The 7721-nt window shown below is 40.9% G+C and overlaps 1 pseudogene; it reads left to right on the top strand.

Moving 5' to 3' along the window:
• Positions 1–6777: 6777 nt before the first annotated feature.
• LOC150053428 (proline-rich protein 13-like) lies at positions 6778–7203 on the top strand (annotated as a pseudogene).
• The last annotated feature ends 518 nt before the right edge of the window (positions 7204–7721 follow it).

Genomic DNA, 7721 nt, shown 5'->3' on the forward strand with positions numbered 1-7721 from the left:
CCTGGAAAGATACTTTAGGACTTCACTTCTTATTCACAGAGCCTGAGTGTCTTAGTCTGTTTTTATATTATAGTAGAATACACAAGACTAGATAATTTATAAGCAATATATTTGTATTTGGTTATTTGAAACTGGATAAGGAAGGGGGGGGGAACAAGATGAGAGGTGGGGGTGGGGGGGAGGGAAATGGGGACCAAGACATGAGACAGGGTATCAATGTACGTGAATTAATGTACCTTCTATCTGGCAAATATAATGTAACCCTTCTATTAATTACAATAAAAAAATATATGAAAAAAAAGTAATTTATTTCCCACAGTCCCAAATCCAAGACACCATCCTCTCCTATCTTTTTTTTTTTTTTTTTTTTTTTTTTTTGCCAGTCCTGGGCTTGAGCTCAGGGCCTGAGCACTGTCCTTGGGATTTTCTCAAGGCTAGAGCTCTACCACTTGAGCCTCAGCATCACTTCTGGCTTTTTTCTATGTATGTGGTACCGAGGAATAGAACCTGGGTCTTTGTGCATGCCAGGCAAACACTATACCACTAGGCCAGACTCCTGGCCCCTATCATCTACTATCTAATGTCAGTCTTCTTGCTATAACCTGAAGCGTCAGAAGGTGGTAAGGCAAGCTAGTCAAAAGTTATGTCAGGAGTCCTCTTCCCAGTGAGACGCCAATGGCTCACACCTGTAATCCTAGCTACTCAGGAGGCTGATATTTGAGCATTGCAGTTCTAAGCCAACCCAGGCACTAAAGACCATGAGACCCTTATCTCCAATTAACCACCAGAAAACCAGAAGTGGCGCTGTCGCTCAAGGGGTAGGGCAGTAGCCTTGAGCTGAAGAGCTCAGGGACAGTGCCCAGGCCCAGAGTTCAAGCCCCACAACCAAGCAAAAAAGAAAAAAAAATACTATGTCAAGAGTCCTCATCCCAGCCAGATGCCAGTGGCTAATGCCCATAATCCTAGCTACTCAGGAGACTAGGATCTGAAGGTTCAAAGCCAGCCCAAGCAGACTCTTATCTCCAGTTAAGCACGCCAAAACTGGAATTATAGTTGGGGCTACAATTAGTAGCAAAAGAGCTCAAGGACAGCACCCAGGCCCTGAGTTCAGCTTTTTCTGTGATTAAGTGGAGCTAAAAGGGCAAACAAATGCAATATCAATGCTCACAGGACAATATTTTGTAAATGAACTTTATAACTGTCTTAAAAGGTCTAACTTAGAACTTGTGTTCATCATATTTTCTTCCAATTTTTATTTCTGCAGAATCAAATCAGCTTCAATTACCTTCTTCCATTAAGAGGCAATATAGGCATCTAGTCTGCTCTTGGGTCAGGGAAAGACATAATTAAACATTTTTTAAAGAAAATGGGACAAGCCAGTGGCTCACACCTGCAATCCAAGCTTCACAGGACACTGAGATCTGAGGACTGCAGTTCAAAGCCAGCTCGGTCAGGAAACTCCTGTAAGACTCTTTTCTTCAATGAAAAACTCAAAAAATAAAAAAAATCCAAAAGTATCACTGTGGCTCAAGTGGTAGAGCACTTGTCTTGAGTAAAGAAGCTCAAGAACAGCACCCAGGCCCAGAGTTCAAGCCCCAGAAAGGGGAGGTAGGAGAGGCAGGGTCAGCGAGGAGAGAAAACTACAGAAGCTGGCAAAGACATGGGTCTAGAAAATGGAATCGCTGAAGAAACTTTAGTAACTAGAGCCAGAAAAATGAGCCAGTGAACTCAGAGACTGGCATGTACAATACCACAGGTGATGAGAAAAGTTTTTTAAAAAAAAAAAAACAATTTAAGCTATTTACTGAAGCAGAATTCAGCTGTAAGGTTAATAGAATACTAACTTTTAGCATTAGGTTAACAGAACATTAACTTAGCATTGTCACCATAGTTCCCAGGACAGCATGATTACACTTTGGAAACTTTGCAGTTTTCCTTGATCACAAGGCCATTCCACTGGAACTGATATCTCCCCATTTAAGCAAGCATGTAGGTACAGAAGCAGAGCCAGCAGTTAGTAGAAGAACCACATTCCCAGACACTCTCGTTGTTCTGTCTTCTCAACAAGGGCTTGGCTGACATTTACCAGAACATGCCTCTGTATTTTGCTTGAGTTTGCCCTTCCTCAGGACTATTACCTTACCTAGGTTTACTGTTTCTCGGGTCTCAAAAGAAAAGGGGGAGCCTCTCTATCTCTTGGTTCTCACACTCACCTGTACTTTGTCTCATGCTCAATCTTGGTTTCACTGTATTTGAGATCCGATAACTCAGGGTGGTAGGAAAGACCTGGCCTTGTGGACTTTCACCAAGTCCTTAGGAGTCATAAATTAAGACTTCAATCTAAACATACATGTGGGTGGGATTGAGGATATATTTGAATGGTATTTCCCAGAAAAACTGCAGATAAACATCTATGCTTTCATCATACAGCTTCCCTTTGTGCTGCTTCCACCTGTGTTTCACATGCCCATATTAGGGTTTGGCAATGCATAAAAGAATGACTCCCAGGTCCAATTAACACTACAAAACCATAAGTGGCACTGTGGCTCAAGGGGCTAGGGTGGTAGCTTTGAGCTTAAGAGCTCAGGCCCAGAGTTCAAGCTCCACGACCAACAACAACAACAAAAAAAAGATGTGCAAGGAAAAACTTGATTGATTTTTCCTACTACTATCAATGTCTCTGATATTTCCTTGGATAAACTTGTATGGTTGCTACAACAGACAAAGGCCTCATATCTAAAATATATCAACAGCTCAAAAAATTGAATCACTCCAAAACTAATCTCCAAAATAACAACTAGCCCATTAAAAGATGGGCCAAAGACTTAAAGACAGTCTTCTCTGAAGAAGAAACAAAACTGGCCTATAGACACATAAAGAAATGCTCAACATCTCTGGTCATAAAAGAAATGCAAATCAAAACAACTCTAAGATTCCACCTCACTCCAATTAGAATGGCCAGGATCAAGAAAACTAATAACAACAGATGCTGGAGGGGATGTGGCCAGGAGGGATCACTACTACACTGTTGGTGGGAGTGCAAACTCGTTCAACCACTATGGAAAGCAGTATGGCAGTTCCTCAAAAGACTAAACATAGAGCTCCCCTATGACCCAGCAATTTCACTACTTGGCATTTACCCAGCCGTCCAGAAACAAGGGCACACTAAATCCATTAGCACAACGATGTTCATTGCAGCACTATTTACCATAGCAAAGATATGGAACCAACCCAGATGTCCCTCAGTTGATGAGTGGATCAACAAGATGTGGTATTTATACACAATGGAATTCTATGCTGCTGTCAGAAAGAATGACATCTCCCCATTTGTAAGGAAATGGAAAGACTTAGAAAAAATCATAATAAGTGAAGTAAGCCAGACTCAAAGGAACATAGGCCCAATAGTCTCCCTCATTTGTCATAATCAGTAGAAACCTTGGGCTCTCCTAGCAGAGATTTACAATAGAACAAAATCTAAAGACATTAGGCCAAATAGTATGACACTAAATGTAAAGACCTCCAGGATAAGGAAACAAAAGCCATATAATGAGTGACTGTTATCCTTAATGTACTATGTTATCTCTCATCTCTTTTACTGCCCGTGGTTATCTCATATTGTTACAATATTTCACCTTGTTATCTGATATATTTTATATTTGCTTAATTGGTTATTTGAAATTGGATAGGGAAAGGGGGAAATCAAGATAAGCAAGGGGATGGTGGGAGGGAAATGGGGACCATATCATAAGAAAGGGTATCAGGGCCAGAGTTTGGCCTAGTGGTAGAGTGCTTGCCTAGCATGCACGAATACCCGGGTTCGATTCCTCAGGTACCACATAATAGAAAAAAGCCGGAAGTGGTGCTGAGGCTCAAGTGGTAGAGCTCTAGCCTTGAGAAAGTCCAAGGACAGTGCTCAGGCTCTGAGCCCGAGCCCAAGACTGGCAAAAAAAAAAAGGAAAGGGTATCAATGTTTGTGAAGTTATGCACCTCTTCATTCTGGTGACTATAATGTAACCCTTCTATTAATTACAATAAAAAAATTTTAAAAAAAACTTGTATAGTTGCTTTTTCCCCACACAAATTAATTCAGTTCTTCACTGAACACCAACTGAGTATACTTTAATTTAATTCAACTGTAATACTAATTACCCAGAGTTATTACAACAGAACCCCTCCCCACCAAGTTAAATGGTCAGTCCTGTAAAACTGTATCCCCTATACACACACTCACTTCAGGTGCCAACCTGTCCAACTTGGCCACATAGAAGAGGTTCTCAAACCTCTGGAAAGCAGAAATGAAAGTTAAGTTAGAGGGAATGCCCCTCAGGCTGCCTGCTCACATATACCCTTTTGGCCTTCACAGGCAGAGGTGTGTCCTGACTTTCTGTCAAGTCTGTTGACTTCATCCCATCAGTAGACTGGTTCTTTGAACATACCCATTTCCAATAGCATCCTGCCTTCTGCCTCCCTAGATCCAGCATTTTTATTTTTATTTTTATTTTTTGGAAGCTCCACTTGCAGCTTTTTAGTGATTAGTTGGAAATAAAAGTCCCGAGGGCATCTCAAAGACATTCTTTACTGAAATAGAAGATATAAGCTAAATATTCATATGGAACAAGAAAAGACTTAGAATAGCCAAAACAACTCTAGGCAAAAAGAGCAATGCTGGTGGTATTACAATATCAGACTTCAAACTCTACTATAGAGCCATAATAACAAAAACCACTTGGTATTGGCACAAAAACAGACCAGCAGATCAGTAGAACAGAATAGAAGACCCAGAAATAGAACCACATACCTATAGGCAACTTTTATTTGACAAAGGAGCCAAAGATATACAGTGGAACAAACACAGTCTATTCAGTTATTGGTGCTGGAAAAACTGGGCAGCCACACGCGGAAAACTAAAAATTGACCCTAGCCTTTCGCCATGCACAAGCATTAACTCAAAGTGGATCAAAGACCTCAACGTCAGACCAGAAACCATGAAACTGCTACATGATAAAGTAGGAGAGACACTGGAACTCATAGGCACAGGCAAAAGATTCCTGAACAGAATCCCAGGGTCACAACAGATTGGAGAGAGACTTGATAAATGGGACTACTTAAAAATAAAAAGGTTCAAGACTTAGGAAAAATCATATTAAGTGAAGTAAGCCAGACTCAAAGGAACTTAGGCTCAATGGTTTCCCTCACTAGTAATAATCAGTAGAAACCTTGGGCTCTACTAGCAGAGATCTGCAATAGAGCAAAATCTCGATACATAAGGCCATATAGTATGAAGCTAATTGAAAGGACCTCCAGGATATTGAAACAAAAGCCATATAACGAATGATTGTTGTCCTTAATGTACTATGTTGTCTCTCATCTCCTTTGCTGTCCCTTGGTTATCTCATATTGTTACAGTATCTCACTTTGTTATCTGATATATTGAATTTATTTGTATTTGGTTATTTGAAATTTGATAGGGAAGGGGGGAAAACCAAGACAGGTGGGAGGGGTGGGGGGGAGGGTAATGGGTACTAAGACATGTGAAAGGGTATCAATGTATGTGAAATGTGAATTAATGCACCTTCTATCTGGCAAATATCATGTAACCCTTTTATTAATTACAATAAAAAATAAAATAAAAAGGTTCTGCACATATAAAAACATAGTCGCAAAAGTAGAGAGACAGCCAACCAACTGGGAAAAGATATTCACCAATAATGCATCTGACAAATGCTTAATATCCAGTATCTACAGGGAACTCAAGAAACTAAGCCCCCCCAAACCCAACAAACCATTCACTAAATGGGCAAGGGAACTAAAGAGAGACTTATCAGAAGAGATTAAAATGGCAGAAAAGCATATGAGAAAATGTTCATCATCTATGGTCATAAAGGAAATGCAAATAAAAACAACCCTAAGATACCACCTTACCCCAACAAGAATGGCCAAGATTTTGAACTCAGACAATGACAGTTGCTGGCGGGGTTGTGGAGAAAAAGGAACCCTACTACACTGCTGGTGGGAATGTAAACTAGTTCAGCCACTCTGGAAAGCAGTGTGGAGGTTTCTTAAAGAACTGAAAATAGACCTTCCCTACAATCCCGCCATACCACTTCTGGGCATCTATCCTGAACATCATGACCCAAGATATGATAAGGACACCTGCTCAGCTATGTTCATCTCTGCACTATTCACAATAGCCAGGCAATGGAAACAATCCAGATGCCCTACTGCAGATTAATGGATACAGAAAATGTGATATATATATACACACACAATGGAATTCTACATAGCCAACAGACAAGATAAAATAATGGCATTCGCAGGGAAGTGGATGAATCTAGAGCGAATCATGTTGAGCGAGACAAATCAAGACCTAAGGAAGAAAAGGCACATGGTATCCTTAATATGTGGCTATTAAATCCAAAGAGTACAAGAGCGTGGACTCAATATTTGCATACCCGATGCTATGGACATGGTAATGGGAATATAAGCTTAACTATATAGGCATAAAATCCTATGACTCTATAGACTTAATGTTTTATTTCATAAATTAATATGTTTCTATGACATACAAATCCTTAGCCTAATTTGAATTAAGTTCTAAACACTAAGTGCCAGTGATTGTATATATAGATTCCCTTCTTGAAAACTTGTTAAACTTATCATTTGAAATATGATGTAAAAATCAATGTTAATAAATTCTTTAATAAAAAAAAGTCCCGAGGGCAGAAGGATCAGGAGGACTGGTGCCACACAAAAGGCTTGGAGAAACAACACTTGAACATGTGGCACCCGAATGCTGGGCAGCCAGCACAAAATCCAAGTGTCCCCTACATGGGGTTCCCTGCAGGTTCCAATTCTGTATGTCCACCTCCTTTGTGACTGCCACCTGTAAATCCAGCCATTCCTTCTGGCCCTGGACCTGCTCCTAGATGTCCCTGTCCCCCAGGGGCTCCCCAGGGGAATCCAGCTTTCTCTCCATGTGGGCTCCCTTATCCTGTGCCACAGCCCCCTTATCCAGGATGCCAACCCTCAGGCCCTTACCCTCCCCTGTACCCACCAATTGCATCTAGCATGTGTCCTGGCATGACTCCTGGCATGGTAAGACCACAAGCTACAATGGAGAAAAGGAAGAAAGCACATAAAAAGAAGCAGAAACACCACAAGCATGGCAAGCACTCCTCCTCTTCTAGCAGTGACTCTGACTGAATGTAGGGCCTGGACTCTCCCAAGTCTCACCAGTTTTGCTCTCATCAAGCTTCTACTGCAGTGTTGTACTGGGGGGAAATTAGCCCTCTGATCCCCACCCCACCCTCACCTGAGCCTTACCCTGCTGTTCAGCCCTGACTGGCTAGGGAAAATGGAAAGTGGATTGCTGTGGGTTAGTAAAGACCATCTTCTCCTTTAGAGCTGAAGACTTTATTTCTTTTCTTTTTTTTCCTTTTTTTCCCATATATTTTTTATTGTAATTAATAAAAGGGCTACATTACATTCGCCAGATAGAAGGTGCATTACTTCACATACATTGATACCCTTTCTCATGTCTTGGTTCCCATTTCCCTCTCCCCCCACCCCCACCCTCATCTTGTTTTCCCCCCTTCCCTATCCAATTTCAAATAACCAAATTCGCATATATCCAATATATCAGATAACAAAGTGAAATACTGTAACAATATGAGATAACTAAGGGACAGCAAAAGAGATGAGAGATAATATAGTACATTAAG

Source organism: Megascapheus bottae, chromosome 16 (genome assembly GCF_031878675.1).
Source record: "Megascapheus bottae isolate mThoBot1 chromosome 16, mThoBot2.hap1, whole genome shotgun sequence".
NCBI classification, from domain to species: domain Eukaryota; kingdom Metazoa; phylum Chordata; class Mammalia; order Rodentia; family Geomyidae; genus Megascapheus; species Megascapheus bottae.